Genomic DNA, 20,068 nt, shown 5'->3' with positions numbered 1-20,068 from the left:
CAAAGCGGGGGAACAGGACGGAGCAGCGTATAACCCGCCAAAGCGGAGGAACAGGACGGAGCAGCGTATAACCCGCCAAAGCGGGGGAACAGGTCGGAGCGGCGTACAACCCGCCAAAGCGGGGGAACAGGACGGACCAGCGTACAACCCGCCAAAGCGGGGGAACAGGACGGACAGGCGTACAACCTGCCAAAGCGGGGGAACAGGACGGACAGGCGTACAACCTGCCAAAGCGGGGGAACAGGACGGACCGGCGTACAACCCGCCAAAGCGGGGGAACAGGACGGACCGGCGTACAACCCGCCAAAGCGGGGGAACAGGACGGACTGGCGTACAACCCGGCAAAGCGGGAGAACAGGACGGACCGGCGTACAACCCGCCAAAGCGGGGGAACAGGACGGACCGGCGTACAACCCGCCAAAGCGGGGGAACAGGACGGACCGGCGTACAACCCGCCAAAGCGGGGGAACAGGACGGACCGGCGTACAACCCGCCAAAGCGGGGGAACAGGACGGAGCAGCGTATAACCCGCCAAAGCGGGGGAACAGGTCGGAGCGGCGTACAACCCGCCAAAGCGGGGGAACAGGACGGAGCAGCGTACAACCCGCCAAAGCGGGGGAACAGGACGGAGCAGCGTATAACCCGCCAAAGCGGAGGAACAGGACGGAGCAGCGTATAACCCGCCAAAGCGGGGGAACAGGAGGGACCGGCGTACAACCCGCCAAAGCGGGGGAACAGGACGGACCGGCGTACAACACGCCAAAGCGGGGGAACAGGACGGACCGGCGTACAACCCGCCAAAGCGGGGGAACAGGTCGGAGCGGCGTACAACCCGCCAAAGCGGGGGAACAGGAAGGACCGGCGTACAACCCGCCAAAGTGGGGGAACAGGTCGGAGCGGCGTACAACCCGCCAAAGCGGGGGAACAGGAGGGACCGGCGTACAACCCGCCAAAGTGGGGGAACAGGACGGACCGGCGTACAACCCGCCAAAGCGGGGGAACAGGACGGACCGGCGTACAACCCGCCAAAGCGGGGGAACAGTACGGACCGGCGTACAACCCGCCAAAGCGGCGGAACAGGAGGGACCGGCGTACAACCCGCCAAAGCGGGGGAACAGGAGGGACCGGCGTACAACCCGCCAAAGCGGGGGAACAGGACGGAGCAGCGTACAACCCGCCAAAGCGGGGGAACAGGACGGACCGGCGTACAACCCGCCAAACATTACATCCAGCCCAACACCCCCATCAGCCACACAAAGGGCAAAGCCGCTAACAGCTGGACCTGGGGACAGTGCGCACGATAGCGGCTGACCCATCGCCTTACCGGCACAACGCAACCTTCAGCCACAAGGGGGCCAGGTGTGGGAGGGGGAAGGATCATCAGACAATGCCCAAATCTGCACCCCATTTACCCCAAAAACATTCGCCACGTTGGATATATTCAAGAGGGTGCTGGACGTGGTCCTTGCAGCTAATGGGATGAAAGGGTATGGAGAGAAAGCAGGAGTGGGATACTGAATTTGCATGACCAGCCATGACCATATTGAATGGCGGTGCAGGCTCGAAGGGCCCAGTCGCCTCCTCCTGCACCTATTTTCTGTGTTTCTATTAAATGGACATATACAGAAAATAATCAGAACGTTTAATGGAATCCTGGTCTTTATATGGTATAAGCAGGTAAAAGTCATGCTACAACTATGCAAAACTCTGCTTATACTACATCTTGTGTTACTGTGAGAAATTATCGTGCCACACCTGGGGAAGGATATATTGGCCATAGGCCCTGTAGATTTATCAGAACAATACCTGGACTCCAAGGGTTAATTTAAGAGGAGAGATTACACAAACAATTAGTTTCTGATCAAACTAATTTGATCAGAATGTCATGGTATTATGGGGAATTTCTGCTGTTTCACAATGTTGTGTTCTGCTGCTTCGGATAACCCAGGCTGCTACTTGATGCAGTCTTAACTAAAGGATGCTCCAGGCTCTGAAATGAGTTCAACGTGTTTATTGAACTATTAACACAGTTCTCAAATGAGTTCGACTCTCTGCTAATCTAACTGTAGTAACTCAGTCTAACTGTACCAGCTTGCTCTAATCCGCGTGCTGGGGTGTGATGCTGCTGATCAACCCTGTCTAACTCTCTCGATGTTTGTCTGCGGAAAGAGGCAGAGCCTGTGTGCCCTGTCCTTTTATATGGGTTGTGTAGTGCCCCCTTATGGTAATGCCACCTCTGGATGTCCTGATTACCCATTGGTTGTGTCCTGCTCTAATGACCCATTGGTTGTATGTCTGCATGTCATGACATCTCTAGTGGTTACTTAGTTGTAGTGTATTTACATTAACCCCTTGTGTATATACAGTGATATACAGATATACAGCATATCACCACAGGAACATCGCCGAGAACATACAGGCCTTTCAGGACTGAAATTAGGAAGTTTACACACAAAGGGAGGTGGGAATTTGGAACTTGCTTCCGCAAATAGCAGTTAATGCTACATCAACTGTTAATATTATTATTACTATTAATACTATTATTAATAATATTAATTAATGTTAATACCATTATTATTATATCAAATCTGCGATTGATACACTTCTGTTAACCAAAGGCATTAAGGGAAATGAAGTTATCCATGATCTGATTAAATAGATGCAGACTTGAAGAGTTAAATGGCCTCCTGTTCCTATGTTGCTAAGGAGACAATGTCCTGACATCCGGGTTATGTAGATAGTAAATGTTAGGCGTGAAGACCTCTTATGTGACCTGCAGATGTTCGGTGCACCCACTTCCTTCTTCTCATTTCATGCTCGCTTCTGTCCTGAGGATCATCAGCTGTCACCTGGCCACCAATGTGGCCATCTCACCATTGTCACCAGCTCATTTTCTTTCAGTGACTGTGTTCCGCCTCCCCTTGCCTCCTTGTGTTCGTCCAGTGAAGGAAGGAGAGGGGGAAGTGGGAAAACAATTCATTTTCACACACACCAAATTTGCGTGAGATCTTCAATCACGCCATTAGAATTGCACCTTGGAGGCTCAGAACGGGAGGGGAGATGACAATGGTCCTTGTTCATGGCTCAGAGACTAGCTCCCATTTCCTTTCATTCCTCCTCATTGTTTGAGTTACTCTTTAAAGCAGTATTTCAGGGAGCGAGAATCCGCTGGCTCAGTCCAGTGATTCATGGTGGTCAGGTCGGGGAAATGGTGAGATATGAATCTGTAGGAATCAGTCCTCGGAGCTGTCAAGCAAGGTTACTGGCCTTACAGAAATACTTGTGAAACCTATCAATAAGCAGACCCGAGAGTCACTTACCCTGTGTCAGAGAAAAATACACTAAACTATCCACTGTGGAGATTGAGGGAGAAACTGAGAATTGTGGCATAAACATTACTTTCTCAAGACTCACGCCGGTTCCCTACCATGGTCAGTGTACAATGAACACTCCGAGCTGTCAGGGGGAATTCAGAAACCGAGCACATAAACAGGCCACTTGGCCCACCTGCTCTGCCTCCACGTGTCCCACCATACTGCATTTCACACTATCAATGTTTCCCTCGATTCTTCTCTCGCTCGTGCTCATCCAGCCTCTGCTGAAATGCACCCAAGACCTGCAGAGTGAGCCGGACCATAGACAAGCCATCACGTACAGATACAACACTGGCATCTACCTGGCAATGTGGAAGATTGTCCAGTTATGTCCTGTCCTTAAAAAGCAGGAGAAATCCAAAAAGTTATGCTGATGAAAGATTGTGAAACGAATAAGTCGAGAGGTTTTGCTTTTGTTACTTTTGAAAGTCCAGGAGATGCGAGAGATGCAGCCAGGGATATGAACGGAAAGGTGAGATATTTAAGAACAAATATTTCAAATTTGACCGGAATGCTATAAGAAATGATACTTGACAGCTGAATGGAAGTTGCACTCTGTCAAAACTGTTGACAAGACTTTCTCTCCGACAAGACCTATCAAAGCCCAGAAGAAATGGTAGTTATGCAAAAAATAAATGTAGTTGATGGTGCAAATGGTTTGTACGTGTTTTACCCTCTCATTTGCTTTTAACTGGCAAATGGGCATAGTTTATTTCATGACCTTTGTGGGTTTTTTCCCCCTCCCTGCTCAAACTCTTGAATAATTATGGGGAGATAGACAGCACATTCCCAGGCCCGTGTTGCTGAATTGGCTGGCAGCCAGTATGTGACTGACCTTCAGTTGTCTACAATGCTTGGTTGAGACTTGACAGTGTAGTCACAACCTGAATGCATTGCTGCAGAATATTACTACCATGTTGTGTTTGTGTAATCTTCAATATTTTTTTCTTAAAAGAAATGACTGTTACGGCAGCATGGGGGCACAGTTGTTAGCATTGCTGCCTAAGGCACGGAGGACCTGGGTTCGAATCCCGGCCCTGGGTCACTGTCCGCGTGGAGTTTGCACGTTCTCCCCGTGTCTGCGTGGGTTTCACCCCCACAACCCAAAGATGTGCAGGATAGGTGGATTGGCCACGCTAAATTGCCCCTTAATTGGAAAAAATAATTGGGTACTCTAAATTTATATTTAAAAAAATAAATGACTGAAGGTTTTGTGAAGGGTAGGTCGTGCCTCACAAACCTTATTGAGTTCTTTGAGAAGGTGACTAAACAGGTGGATGAGGGTAACGCAGTTGATGTGGTGTATATGGATTTCAGTAAAGCGTTTGATAAGGTTCCCCACGGTAGGCTACTGCAGAAAATACGGAGGCTGAGGATTCAGGATGATTTAGCAGTTTGGATCAGAAATTGGCTAGCTGGAAGAAGACAAAGGGTGGTGGTTGATGGGAAATGTTCAGACTGGAGTCCAGTTACTAGTGGTGTACCACAAGGATCTGTTTTGGGGCCACTGCTGTTTGTCATTTTTATAAATGACCTGGAGGGCGGCGTAGAAGGATGGGTGAGTAAATTTGCAGATGACACTAAAGTCGGTGGAGTTGTGGACAGTGCGGAAGGATGTTACAAGTTACAGAGGGACATAGATAAGCTGCAGCGCTGGGCTGAGAGGTGGCAAATGGAGTTTAATGCAGAAAAGTGTGAGGTGATTCATTTTGGAAGGAATAACAGGAAGACAGAGTACTGGGCTAATGGTAAGATTCTTGGCAGTGTGGATGAGCAGAGAGATCTCGGTGTCCATGTACATAGATCCCTGAAAGTTGCCACCCAGGTTGAGAGGGTTGTTAAGAAGGCGTAAGGTGTGTTAGCTTTTATTGGTAGAGGGATTGAGTTTCGGAGCAATGAGGTCATGATGCAGCTGTACAAAACTCTGGTGCGGCCGCATCTGGAGTATTGCGTGCAATTCTGGTCGCCGCATTATAGGAAGGATGTGGAAGCATTGGAAAGGGTGCAGAGGAGATTTACCAGAATGTTGCCTGGTATGGAGGGAAGATCTTATGAGGAAAGGCTGAGGGACTTGAGGCTGTTTTCGTTGGAGAGAAGAAGGTTAAGAGGTGACTTAATTGAGGCATACAAGATGATCAGAGTATTGGATAGGGTGCACAGTGAGAGCCTTTTTCCTTAGATGGTGATGTCTAGCTTGAGGGGACATAGCTTTAAATTGAGGGGAGATAGATATAGGACAGATGTCAGAGGTAGGTTCTTTACTCAGAGAGTAGTAAGGGCATGGAATGCCCTGCCTGCAACAGTAGTGGACTCGCCAACACGAAGGGCATTCAAATGGTCATTGGATAGACATATGGACGATAAGGGAATAGTGTCGATGGGCTTTAGAGTGGTTTCACAGGTCGGCGCAACATCGAGGGCCGAAAGGCCTGTACTGCGCTGTAATGTTGAATGTTCTATCACACTACTCCTGATCATCAGTAAAGTAACGGAAGTGATCGTCGACAGTGCAATCAAGCAGCACTTCCACATCTCCAACCATGCACTGACTCTCAGCTCCTGGCCGCAATACAGCATCATATCTAGACAAAAGAGCTGGATTCCTGAGGTCCGGTTAAAATGACTTCACATCAAGGCAGCATTTGACAGTGGCATGAAGGAATCTGGGCAAAATTGAAGTCAATGAGGATCAGGAGGAAAACTCTCCACTGATTGGAGTCACATACTGCAAAAAAAAAAAAAACAGGGGCAGAAGTTGCCCATTCAGCTCGTCGAGTCTGTTCCTCATTCAACTCGTCGAGTCTGTTCTCCATTCAGCTCGTCGAGTCTGTTCTCCATTCAGCTCGTCGAGTCTGTTCCCCATTCAGCTCGTCGAGTCTGCTCCTCCATTCAGCTCGTTGTGTCTGCTCCTCCATTCAGCTCGTTGTGTCTGCTCCTCCATTCAGCTCGTTGTGTCTGCTCCTCCATTCAGCTCGTTGTGTCTGCTCCTCCATTCAGCTCGTTGTGTCTGTTCCCCATTCAGCTCGTTGTGTCTGCTCCTCCATTCAGCTCGTTGTGTCTGGTCCCCATTCAGCTCGTCGAGTCTGTTCGCCATTCAGCTCGTCGAGTCTGTTCCCCATTCAGCTCGTCGAGTCTGTTCTCCATTCAGCTCGTCGAGTCTGTTCTCCATTCAGCTCGTCGAGTCTGTTCTCCATTCAGCTCGTCGAGTAGCTCCTCCATTCAGCTCGTCGAGTCTGTTCTCCATTCAGCTCGTCGAGTAGCTCCTCCATTCAGCTCGTTTTGTCTGCTCCTCCATTCAGCTCGTTGAGTCTGTTCTCCATTCAGCTCGTCGAGTCTGCTCCTCCATTCAGCTCGTCGAGTCTGCTCCTCCATTCAGCTCGTTGTGTCTGCTCCTCCATTCAGCTCGTTGTGTCTGCTCTGCCATTCAGCTCGTCGAGTCTGTTCTCCATTCAGCTCGTCGAGTCTGCTCCTCCATTCAGCTCGTTGTCTGCTCTGCCATTCAGCTCGTCGAGTCTGTTCTCCATTCAGCTCGTCGAGTCTGTTCTCCATTCAGCTCGTTGTGTCTGCTCCTCCATTCAGCTCGTTGTGTCTGCTCCTCCATTCAGCTCGTCGAGTCTGCTCCGCCATTCAGCTCGTCGAGTCTGTTCTCCATTCAGCTCGTCGAGTCTGTTCTCCATTCAGCTCGTTGAGTAGCTCCTCCATTCAGCTCGTTGTGTCTGCTCCTCCATTCAGCTCGTTGTGTCTGCTCTGCCATTCAGCTCGTTGAGTCTGTTCCCCATTCAGCTCGTTGAGTCTGCTCCTCCATTCAGCTCGTTGAGTCTGCTCCTCCATTCAGCTCGTTGTGTCTGTTCCCCATTCAGCTCGTTGTGTCTGTTCCTCCATTCAGCTCGTTGAGTCTGCTCCTCCATTCAGCTCGTTGAGTCTGTTCCCCATTCAGCTCGTTGAGTCTGTTCCCCATTCAGCTCGTTGTCTGTTCCTCCATTCAGCTCGTTGAGTCTGCTCCTCCATTCAGCTCGTTGAGTCTGTTCCCCATTCAGCTCGTTGAGTCTGTTCCTCCATTCAGCTCGTTGTGTCTGTTCCCCATTCAGCTCGTTGAGTCTGTTCCCCATTCAGCTCGTTGAGTCTGTTCCCCATTCAGCTCGTTGAGTCTGTTCTCCATTCAGCTCGTTGAGTCTGCTCCTCCATTCAGCTCGTTGAGTCTGTTCTCCATTCAGCTCGTTGAGTCTGTTCCCCATTCAGCTCGTTGAGTCTGCTCCTCCATTCAGCTCGTTGAGTCTGTTCCCCATTCAGCTCGTTGAGTCTGTTCCCCATTCAGCTCGTTGAGTCTGCTCCTCCATTCAGCTCGTTGAGTCTGTTCCCCATTCAGCTCGTTGAGTCTGTTCCCCATTCAGCTCGTTGTGTCTGCTCCTCCATTCAGCTCGTTGAGTCTGTTCTCCATTCAGCTCGTTGCGTCTGCTCCTCCATTCAGCTCGTTGAGTCTGTTCTCTATTCAGCTCGTTGCGTCTGCTCCTCCATTCAGCTCGTTGAGTCTGTTCCCCATTCAGCTCGTTGTGTCTGCTCCTCCATTCAGCTCGTCGAGTCTGTTCTCCATTCAGCTCGTTGCGTCTGCTCCTCCATTCAGCTCGTTGAGTCTGTTCCCCATTCAGCTCGTTGAGTCTGTTCCCCATTCAGCTCGTTGAGTCTGTTCCCCATTCAGCTCGTCGAGTCTGCTCCTCCATTCAGCTCGTCGTGTCTGCTCTGCCATTCAGCTCGTTGTGTCTGTTCCTCCATTCAGCTCGTCGAGTCTGTTCCCCATTCAGCTCGTTGAGTAGCTCCTCCATTCAGCTCGTTGTGTCTGTTCCCCATTCAGCTCGTTGAGTCTGCTCCTCCATTCAGCTCGTCGAGTCTGTTCCTCCATTCAGCTCGTTGAGTCTGCTCCTCCATTCAGCTCGTCGAGTCTGTTCCTCCATTCAGCTCGTCGAGTCTGCTCCTCCATTCAGCTCGTTGTGTCTGCTCCTCCATTCAGCTCGTTGTGTCTGCTCCTCCATTCAGCTCGTTGTGTCTGCTCCTCCATTCAGCTCGTTGTGTCTGCTCCTCCATTCAGCTCGTTGTGTCTGTTCCCCATTCAGCTCGTTGAGTCTGCTCCTCCATTCAGCTCGTTGAGTCTGTTCCCCATTCAGCTCGTCGAGTCTGTTCTCCATTCAGCTCGTTGAGTCTGCTCCTCCATTCAGCTCGTTGTCTGCTCTGCCATTCAGCTCGTCGAGTCTGTTCTCCATTCAGCTCGTTGTGTCTGCTCCTCCATTCAGCTCGTTGAGTCTGCTCCTCCATTCAGCTCGTTGAGTCTGTTCCTCCATTCAGCTTGTTGAGTCTGTTCCCCATTCAGCTCGTTGTGTCTGCTCCTCCATTCAGCTCGTTGAGTCTGTTCCCCATTCAGCTCGTTGTGTCTGCTCCTCCATTCAGCTCGTTGAGTCTGCTCCGCCATTCAGCTCGTTGTGTCTGCTCCTCCATTCAGCTCGTTGTGTCTGCTCCTCCATTCAGCTCGTTGAGTCTGTTCCCCATTCAGCTCGTTGTGTCTGCTCCTCCATTCAGCTCGTTGAGTCTGTTCCCCATTCAGCTCGTTGTGTCTGCTCCTCCATTCAGCTCGTTGTGTCTGCTCCTCCATTCAGCTCGTTGAGTCTGTTCCCCATTCAGCTCGTCGAGTCTGTTCTCCATTCAGCTCGTTGAGTCTGTTCCCCATTCAGCTCGTTGAGTCTGTTCCCCATTCAGCTCGTTGAGTCTGCTCCTCCATTCAGCTCGTTGAGTCTGTTCCCCATTCAGCTCGTTGAGTCTGTTCCCCATTCAGCTCGTTGAGTCTGCTCCTCCATTCAGCTCGTTGAGTCTGCTCCTCCATTCAGCTCGTTGAGTCTGTTCCCCATTCAGCTCGTTGTGTCTGCTCCTCCATTCAGCTCGTTGAGTCTGCTCTGCCATTCAGCTCGTTGAGTCTGTTCCCCATTCAGCTCGTTGAGTCTGTTCCCCATTCAGCTCGTTGAGTCTGTTCCTCCATTCAGCTTGTTGTGTCTGCTCCTCCATTCAGCTCGTTGAGTCTGCTCTGCCATTCAGCTCGTCGAGTCTGCTCCGCCATTCAGCTCGTTGTGTCTGTTCCTCCATTCAGCTCGTCGAGTCTGTTCCTCCATTCAGCTCGTTGTGTCTGCTCCTCCATTCAGCTCGTTGAGTCTGTTCCCCATTCAGCTCGTTGTGTCTGCTCCTCCATTCAGCTCGTTGAGTAGCTCCTCCATTCAGCTCGTTGTGTCTGCTCTGCCATTCAGCTCAACAACAAAGAACAAAGAACAAAGAAATGTACAGCACAGGAACAGGCCCTTCGGCCCTCCAAGCCCGTGCCGACCATACTGCCCGACTAAACTACAATCTTCTACACTTCCTGGGTCCGTATCCTTCTATTCCCATCCTATTCATATATTTGTCAAGATGCCCCTTAAATGTCCCTATCGTCCCTGCCTCCACTACCTCCTCCGGTAGTGAGTTCCAGGCACCCACTACCCTCTGCGTAAAAAACTTGCCTCGTACATCTACTCTAAACTTTGCCCCTCTCACCTTAAACCTATGCCCCCTAGTAATTGACCCCTCTACCCTGGGGAAAAGCCTCTGACTATCCACTCTGTCTATGCCCCTCATAATTTTGTATACCTCTATCAGGTCGCCCCTCAACCTCCTTCGTTCCAGTGAGAACAAACCGAGTTTATTCAATCGCTCCTCATAGCTTATGCCCTCCATACCAGGCAACATTCTGGTAAATCTCTTCTGCACCCTCTCTAAAGCCTCCACATCCTTCTGGTAGTGTGGCGACCAGAATTGAACACTATACTCCAAGTGTGGCCTAACTAAGGTTCTATACAGCTGCAACATGACTTGCCAATTCTTATACTCAATGCCCCGGCCAATGAAGGCAAGCATGCCGTATGCCTTCTTGACTACCTTCTCCACCTGTGTAGCCCCTTTCAGTGATCTGTGGACCTGTACTCCTAGATCTCTTTGACTTTCAATACTCTTGAGGGTTCTACCATTCACTGTATATTCCCTACCTGCATTAGCCCTTCCAAAATGCATTACCTCACATTTGTCCAGGTTAAACTCCATCTGCCATCTCTCCGCCCAAGTCTCCAGACAATCTAAATCCTGCTGTATCCTCAGACAGTCCTCATCGCTATCCGCAATTCCACCAACCTTTGTGTCGTCTGCAAACTTACTAATCAGACCAGTTACATTTTCCTCCAAATCATTTATATATACTACAAAGAGCACGTTGTGTCTGCTCCTCCATTCAGCTCGTTGAGTCTGTTCCCCATTCAGCTCGTTGTGTCTGCTCTGCCATTCAGCTCGTTGAGTCTGTTCCCCATTCAGCTCGTTGAGTCTGCTCCTCCATTCAGCTCGTTGAGTCTGTTCCTCCATTCAGCTCGTTGTGTCTGTTCCCCATTCAGCTCGTTGTGTCTGTTCCTCCATTCAGCTCGTTGAGTCTGCTCCTCCATTCAGCTCGTTGAGTCTGTTCCCCATTCAGCTCGTTGAGTCTGTTCCCCATTCAGCTCGTTGTGTCTGTTCCTCCATTCAGCTCGTTGAGTCTGCTCCTCCATTCAGCTCGTTGTGTCTGTTCCCCATTCAGCTCGTTGAGTCTGCTCCTCCATTCAGCTCGTTGAGTCTGTTCCCCATTCAGCTCATTGAGTCGGTTCTCCATTCAGCTCGTTGTGTCTGCTCCTCCATTCAGCTCGTCGAGTCTGTTCCTCCATTCAGCTCGTCGAGTCTGCTCCTCCATTCAGCTCGTCGAGTCTGCTCCTCCATTCAGCTCGTTGTGTCTGCTCCTCCATTCAGCTCGTTGTGTCTGCTCCTCATTCAGCTCGTTGTGTCTGCTCCTCCATTCAGCTCGTTGTGTCTGCTCCTCCATTCAGCTCGTTGTGTCTGCTCCTCCATTCAGCTCGTTGTGTCTGTTCCCCATTCAGCTCGTTGAGTCTGCTCCTCCATTCAGCTCGTTGAGTCTGTTGCCCATTCAGCTCGTCGAGTCTGTTCTCCATTCAGCTCGTTGAGTCTGCTCCTCCATTCAGCTCGTTGTCTGCTCTGCCATTCAGCTCGTCGAGTCTGTTCTCCATTCAGCTCGTTGTGTCTGCTCCTCCATTCAGCTCGTCGAGTCTGTTCCTCCATTCAGCTCGTCGAGTCTGTTCCTCCATTCAGCTCGTCGAGTCTGTTCCTCCATTCAGCTCGTCGAGTCTGCTCCTCCATTCAGCTCGTTGTGTCTGCTCCTCCATTCAGCTCGTTGAGTCTGCTCCTCCATTCAGCTCGTTGAGTCTGTTCCCCATTCAGCTCGTTGAGTCTGTTCTCCATTCAGCTCGTCGAGTCTGTTCCTCCATTCAGCTCGTTGAGTCTGTTCCTCCATTCAGCTCGTTGTGTCTGCTCCTCCATTCAGCTCGTCGAGTCTGTTCCTCCATTCAGCTCGTCGAGTCTGTTCTCCATTCAGCTCGTCGAGTCTGTTCCTCCATTCAGCTCGTTGAGTCTGTTCCCCATTCAGCTCGTTGAGTCTGCTCCTCCATTCAGCTCGTCGAGTCTGTTCCTCCATTCAGCTCGTCGAGTCTGTTCCCCATTCAGCTCGTTGAGTCTGTTCCCCATTCAGCTCGTTGAGTCTGCTCCTCCATTCAGCTCGTTGAGTCTGCTCCTCCATTCAGCTCGTTGAGTCTGCTCCTCCATTCAGCTCGTTGTGTCTGTTCCCCATTCAGCTCGTTGAGTCTGCTCCTCCATTCAGCTCGTTGAGTCTGCTCCTCCATTCAGCTCGTTGAGTCTGTTCCCCATTCAGCTCGTTGTCTGTTCCCCATTCAGCTCGTTGAGTCTGTTCCTCATTCAGCTCGTTGTGTCTGCTCCTCCATTCAGCTCGTTGAGTCTGTTCCCCATTCAGCTCGTCGAGTCTGTTCTCCATTCAGCTCGTTGTGTCTGCTCCTCCATTCAGCTCGTTGAGTCTGTTCCCCATTCAGCTCGTTGAGTCTGCTCCTCCATTCAGCTCGTCGAGTCTGTTCTCCATTCAGCTCGTCGAGTCTGTTCTCCATTCAGCTCGTCGAGTAGCTCCTCCATTCAGCTCGTTGTGTCTGCTCCTCCATTCAGCTCGTTGAGTCTGTTCCCCATTCAGCTCGTTGAGTCTGCTCCTCCATTCAGCTCGTCGAGTCTGTTCTCCATTCAGCTCGTCGAGTCTGTTCTCCATTCAGCTCGTTGAGTAGCTCCTCCATTCAGCTCGTTGTGTCTGCTCTGCCATTCAGCTCGTTGTGTCTGCTCTGCCATTCAGCTCGTTGAGTCTGTTCCCCATTCAGCTCGTCGAGTCTGTTCTCCATTCAGCTCGTTGAGTAGCTCCTCCATTCAGCTCGTTGTGTCTGCTCTGCCATTCAGCTCGTTGAGTCTGTTCCCCATTCAGCTCGTTGAGTCTGCTCCTCCATTCAGCTCGTCGAGTCTGTTCTCCATTCAGCTCGTCGAGTCTGTTCTCCATTCAGCTCGTCGAGTCTGCTCCTCCATTCAGCTCGTTGTCTGCTCTGCCATTCAGCTCGTCGAGTCTGTTCTCCATTCAGCTCGTCGAGTCTGCTCCTCCATTCAGCTCGTTGAGTCTGCTCCTCCATTCAGCTCGTTGAGTAGCTCCTCCATTCAGCTCGTTGTGTCTGCTCCTCCATTCAGCTCGTTGAGTCTGTTCCCCATTCAGCTCGTCGAGTCTGTTCTCCATTCAGCTCGTTGAGTCTGCTCCTCCATTCAGCTCGTTGAGTCTGCTCCTCCATTCAGCTCGTTGAGTCTGCTCCTCCATTCAGCTCGTTGTGTCTGCTCCTCCATTCAGCTCGTTGTGTCTGCTCCTCCATTCAGCTCGTCGAGTCTGTTCCCCATTCAGCTCGTTGTGTCTGCTCCTCCATTCAGCTCGTTGTGTCTGCTCCTCCATTCAGCTCGTTGTGTCTGCTCCTCCATTCAGCTCTTTGTGTCTGCTCCTCCATTCAGCTCGTTGTGTCTGCTCTGCCATTCAGCTCGTTGTGTCTGTTCCCCATTCAGCTCGTTGTGTCTGCTCTGCCATTCAGCGCTGCAGCGAAGTTCAAACACCTCAGTCCGCCACCTGTTCTTTCCTTGTAGCGAAGTCCATCGCTTCCTTGGGCGACTCAAAATAAAAATGTTGCTCCCCATACGTGACCCAAAGACGGGCCGGATACAGCAGTCTAAACGTAACCTTTTTCTTGAAAAGGGTCGCTTTATCTGGTTGAACCCCGCTCTTCTCCTGGCCACCTCCGCACTCAGATCCTGATAGATCCGCAAGATACTATTCTCCCATTTACAGCTCCGTGTCTGCCTGGCCCACCGTAAAATACGCTCCTTGTCCAAGTACCTGTGGAATCTCACCACCATTGCCCTCGGGGGGGTCCCCCACTCGCGGCTTCCTCGCAAGCGTTCTGTGAGCCCTGTCCACCTCCAAGGGTCGGGAGAACGTCCCACCCCCAGTAGCTTCTCGAACATGCTCGCTATGTATGCCGCAGAGTCCGCTCCTTCAGACCCCTCCGGGAGACCGACGATTCTCAAATTCTGCCGGCGGGACCTATTCTCCAGGTCCTCCACCTTCTTCAGGAGCTTTTTCTGTTGGTCTCTCAGCATCCCCACCTCCAACTCCACCGCTGTTTGATGTTCCTCCGTGTCAGCCAGCGCCTTCTCCACTTTCTGGATCGCCCGGTCTTGGGCATCCAATCTAAGTTCCAGCCGCGCAATCGATTCCTTAATCGGGTCCCAGCATTCCTGTTTCTGCTTGGCGAAGATCTCCTGAATGAACTGCATCAGCCGCTCCGTCGACCGCTGGGTCATCAAGCCAGGACCCTGGTCATCCGCGATGCTTTCTCCCGCTGCAGCCTCAGCCCAAGCGTCCTCTGTTCACCTATTTCTTCCTTTGCGAGTACTTCTGGTCCGCCTCTCCATGCACTGATGTAGGAATCCACTCCACAATTGCCTCCACCATCAATTTACCGAATCAAGTCTGACAAAAAAAATCGGGGGGGGGAAAGGTCCAAAGATCCGACCCGAGTGGGAGCCACCAAATGTGCGACCTACTCCTTCATAGCCACCACCGGAAGTCCAGCGGGCATCTATTATGAGAAGGAACATGGTGCCCACGAATAGGCTCGCAAAATCAACGCGTAGTCGCACCCATGGTCGGCCTGGCACTACCAGGGGTGCACTGAGGCTGCAGACAGCAATATTTGCTGGATGTGACATTATTCACATTGTTTGACCAGATTCCCTGTCGGTATACATCCCGGGTCACCACACATTGTTTGACCAGATTCCCTGTCGGTATACATCCCGGGTCACCACACATTGACCAGATTCCCTGTCGGTATACATCCCGGGTCACCACATATTGTTTGACCAGATTCTCTGTCGGTATACATCCCGGGTCACCACACATTGTTTGACCAGATTCCCTGTCGGTATACATCCCGGGTCACCACACATTGTTTGACCAGATTCTCTGTCGGTATACATCCCGGGTCACCACACATTGTTTGACCAGATTCCCTGTCGGTATACATCCCGGGTCACCACACATTGTTTGACCAGATTCTCTGTCGGTATACATCCCGGGTCACCACACATTGTTTGACCAGATTCCCTGTCGGTATACATCCCGGGTCACCACACATTGTTTGACCAGATTCCCTGTCGGTATGCATCCCGGGTCACCACACATTGTTTGACCAGATTCCCTGTCGGTATGCATCCCGGGTCACCACACATTGTTTGACCAGATTCTCTGTCGGTATACATCCCGGGTCACCACACATTGTTTGACCAGATTCCCTGTCGGTATACATCCCGGGTCACCACACATTGTTTGACCAGATTCCCTGTCGGTATGCATCCCGGGTCACCACACATTGTTTGACCAGATTCCCTGTCGGTATACATCCCGGGTCACCACACATTGTTTGACCAGATTCTCTGTCGGTATACATCCCGGGTCACCACACATTGTTTGACCAGATTCCCTGTCGGTATACATCCCGGGTCACCACACATTGTTTGACCAGATTCCCTGTCGGTATGCATCCCGGGTCACCACACATTGTTTGACCAGATTCCCTGTCGGTATGCATCCCGGGTCACCACACATTGTTTGACCAGATTCTCTGTCGGTATACATCCCGGGTCACCACACATTGTTTAACCAGATTCCCTGTCGGTATACATCCCGGGTCACCACACATTGACCAGATTCCCTGTCGGTATACATCCCGGGTCACCACACATTGACCAGATTCCCTGTCGGTATACATCCCAGGTCACCACACATTGTTTGACCAGATTCTCTGTCGGTATACATCCCGGGTCACCACACATTGACCAGATTCCCTGTCGGTATACATCCCGGGTCACCACACAATGACCAGATTCTCTGTCGGTATACATCCCGGGTCACCACACATTGTTTGACCAGATTCTCTGTCGGTATACATCCCGGATCACCACACATTGGCCAGATTCCCTGTCGGTATACATCCCGGGTCACCACACATTGACCAGATTCCCTGTCGGTATACATCCCGGGTCACCACACATTGACCAGATTCCCTGTCGGTATACATCCCGGGTCACCACACATTGTTTGACCAGATTCTCTGGTCGGTATACATCCCGGGTCACCACACATTGACCAGATTCCCTGTCGGTATACATCCCGGGTCACCACACATTGTTTGACCAGATTCCTTGTCGGTATACATCCCGGGTCACCACACATTGTTTGACCAGATTCCCTGTCGGTATACATCCCGGGTCACCACACATTGTTTGACCAGATTCCCTGTCGGTATACATCCCAGGTCACCACACATTGTTTGACCAGATTCTCTGTCGGTATACATCCCGGGTCACCACACATTGACCAGATTCCCTGTCGGTATACATCCCGGGTCACCACACATTGACCAGATTCCCTGTCGGTATACATCCCAGGTCACCACACATTGTTTGACCAGATTCCCTGTCGGTATACATCCCGGGTCACCACACATTGTTTGACCAGATTCTCTGTCGGTATACATCCCGGGTCACCACACATTGTTTGACCAGATTCCCTGTCGGTATACATCCCGGGTCACCACACATTGTTTGACCAGATTCTCTGTCGGTATACATCCCGGGTCACCACACATTGTTTGACCAGATTCTCTGTCGGTATACATCCCGGGTCACCACACATTGTTTGACCAGATTCTCTGTCGGTATACATCCCGGGTCACCACACATTGACCAGATTCCCTGTCGGTATACATCCCAGGTCACCACACATTGTTTGACCAGATTCTCTGTCGGTATACATCCCGGGTCACCACACATTGACCAGATTCCCTGTCGGTATACATCCCGGGTCACCACACATTGACCAGATTCTCTGTCGGTATACATCCTGGGTCACCACACATTGTTTGACCAGATTCTCTGTCGGTATACATCCCGGGTCACCACACATTGACCAGATTCCCTGTCGGTATACATCCCAGGTCACCACACATTGTTTGACCAGATTCTCTGTCGGTATACATCCCGGGTCACCACACATTGACCAGATTCCCTGTCGGTATACATCCCGGGTCACCACACATTGACCAGATTCCCTGTCGGTATACATCCCGGGTCACCACACATTGTTTGACCAGATTCTCTGGTCGGTATACATCCCGGGTCACCACACATTGACCAGATTCCCTGTCGGTATACATCCCGGGTCACCACACATTGTTTGACCAGATTCCCTGTCGGTATACATCCCGGGTCACCACACATTGTTTGACCAGATTCCCTGTCGGTATACGTCCCGGGTCACCACACATTGTTTGACCAGATTCCCTGTCGGTATACATCCCAGGTCACCACACATTGTTTGACCAGATTCTCTGTCGGTATACATCCCGGGTCACCACACATTGACCAGATTCCCTGTCGGTATACATCCCGGGTCACCACACATTGACCAGATTCCCTGTCGGTATACATCCCAGGTCACCACACATTGTTTGACCAGATTCCCTGTCGGTATACATCCCGGGTCACCACACATTGTTTGATCAGATTCTCTGTCGGTATACATCCCGGGTCACCACACATTGTTTGACCAGATTCCCTGTCGGTATACATCCCGGGTCACCACACATTGTTTGACCAGATTCTCTGTCGGTATACATCCCGGGTCACCACACATTGACCAGATTCCCTGTCGGTATACATCCCGGGTCACCACACATTGCTGCGTGCGAGCATCTTCGTCTTTGCCATCCCAGGATGAACACAGTGTAACTATTGGAATAATATCTTTGTAGCGGGAGAGGGGATGACCACCCTTCCTCCCTATAATAATACGCCGTCTTCACAACTTAAACTCGTCTTTTCTTATCTGAAAGGGTCTAAATTACTCAGACCTGTTATCATGATTGCAGCCGTGGAGGAACATATGCATAACTCCAAATAATACGGGGTGGTTCTGAGTCCAAAGCTTGATCTTCCTCACTGACCCGGGCAACGCATCGAGAATGTTTGGAGCAAGAACAATTTCCTGTGCTGCTGGTGGAGGAGGTATACTTTCTCGTAGAGGAAGGCGACTTATAGCATCCACATTTTATGTGAGTGTGCCCGGCCGATGCTGATAAGTATACTGGTACGCTGTTACTAGAGCCCTGTATTGGACCCTAGCTGAAGCTATTGGAGAAATGGCCTTACCCTCCCCAAATAAGACCAACAGGGGGTTTGTGGTCGTGCAGTCCATAAACGTATTGAGTTTGAGTTCAGACTCAACATTCTCCTGTAAGGCGTAGGGCACAAGTCGGGACCTGTAAAGCTTGAGTGTGGCCTCAGGATCCACCTAAGTCTTTGCTATCAGGCCCTGTATCTTGCCTAGCTCGTCTTGGACCACCTCCTGGTATTTTTTTAAGTCATGAAAATCTCCTTTGATAAGAAGATTTCTAGCCAATTTAATCTAATCTGCCGAAGCCAATCTTGGTGCATTAAACCACTACTATTAGAGGCAGCTGAGCTCACTGGTGCTGATAGCTGACGGGCATTGTTGTTGTTCCTTAAAGCTTCCCCAGTGTACATGTCCAGCCTGGCCGCCATGCTCAACTTCAGTGGCTGGACTCCGCTTTGAAATAATGTTTGTTCCCCTACAACTGTAACAGTGCTCACCTCCATTCTGAATGGAGGATGACTATTTACCATCAATACGATCGTTATTGGGGCTATCCTGTCCACCTTAATGTTGTTTAACCTGAGACGGCACGGTGGCGCAGTGGTCAGCACTGCTGCCTCACGGCGATGAGGACCTGGGTTCGAATCCCGGCTCTTGGTCACTGTCCGTGTGGAGTTTGAACATTGTCTCACCCCCACAACCCAAAGATGTGCAGGGTAGGTGGATTGGCCACGTTAAATTGCCCCAAAATTGGAAACAAAAACAAAAAAAAAGAGTACTCTAAATTTATATTCTAAAAATGTTGTTTTCACGTCGGATACGTTGGATCTATTTTCAGGATTATTCTCACCCGTGTACTGGTGTCTGAATTTTTTTTTGTTGGTCCCCGGGAGGTTCTGCCGAGTATTCCACTGGTTCCTAATGTGCCCCCTCATATTGCAGGCATTACATACAGCTTCCCTGAATTTACATCTCTCTTGGGTGTGATCTCCCCACACTGATAGCATTCTTCATTGCTCCTGGTGTGTGACTACCAGCAGCTTCCTGCCACACATGGAGGACTTCACCAGCTTGCACGCTTTGCAGTTCATTCGCTCCCCACCCCCCCACCCCCAACCCACCATAGCCTTGGCAATCTCTAATGCCTTCTTTATGGTAATCCCTGCCTCGAATAATTTATTTTGCATGTCCGTGTTGTTAACACAACAGACTAGGCTGCTCTCTCAATATGTCGTTGAGTGCAGACCCGAGCTCGCACAGTTCAGCCATATGTCTTAGGTGTGCCACGAATGCACCCCTCGTCTCCCTGGGGCTCTCATCGTCAAATTAAATTTATACCTTTACCGAGGGCTTTGGGTGATAATGTCCCTCGACTAATTCCACAAGCTCCTCAAAAGTTTTGGTGTCGGGGGCATCTGTAGAAATCAGCCTCCTAATCAGGTTATAGGTCGGGGGTCACGTAGGCATTAATTGGATTACCCGTTGCTTCTCTTCACCTCCCAATTTCATTGGCCTTAAAAAAAAATGTTTTTTTAAATAGCCCTTAACATATAGAACCCACTGCTCTGTGTTAGGGACGAATGGCTCACGTTTCCCAAAAAGGATCATTTTAACAATTAGGGATGAGCATCAGATGCTGGCTAGCCAGCGACACCGACGTCCCAATAATGAATTTTTGAAAAAGGTGGGTGGATGCAGGATGAGTCATGAAGATGGATAGGAGAGGTTAGGGGAAATGTGGCTAAGAGGAGTTGAGGGACCTGGTGAGAAAGCAGGTAGATGGGTGAGGTTGAAGGGTATAAGGAGGAAATGGTAGGTAGGGTTGAGGGATATGAGGAGATGGGCAAGTGGGGGCGAGGGAGGGAATGGGTAAGTGGGATTTGAGGAGAAGCGTAGGTGGGGTTGAGGGATATGAAAAGCAGATGGGTAATTGGGGTTGAGGGAGGGAATGGGTCAGTCGATTGATGGATATGAGGGGGATGGGTAGGTGGTT

General features: G+C 50.6%; 1 protein-coding gene across 4 annotated transcripts in view; it reads right to left on the bottom strand.

The window, feature by feature from the left end:
- Positions 1 to 20,068, bottom strand: part of ttll5 (tubulin tyrosine ligase-like family, member 5) — a 602,008-nt gene that overhangs the window by 298,914 nt on the left and 283,026 nt on the right. The window lies entirely within an intron of this gene.

The sequence above is a fragment of the Scyliorhinus torazame genome, chromosome 2, assembly GCF_047496885.1.
Source record: "Scyliorhinus torazame isolate Kashiwa2021f chromosome 2, sScyTor2.1, whole genome shotgun sequence".
Lineage (NCBI taxonomy): Eukaryota > Metazoa > Chordata > Chondrichthyes > Carcharhiniformes > Scyliorhinidae > Scyliorhinus > Scyliorhinus torazame.
Note: the sequence above shows the minus strand (reverse complement) of the source record. Positions and strands in the feature narration are given on the sequence as shown.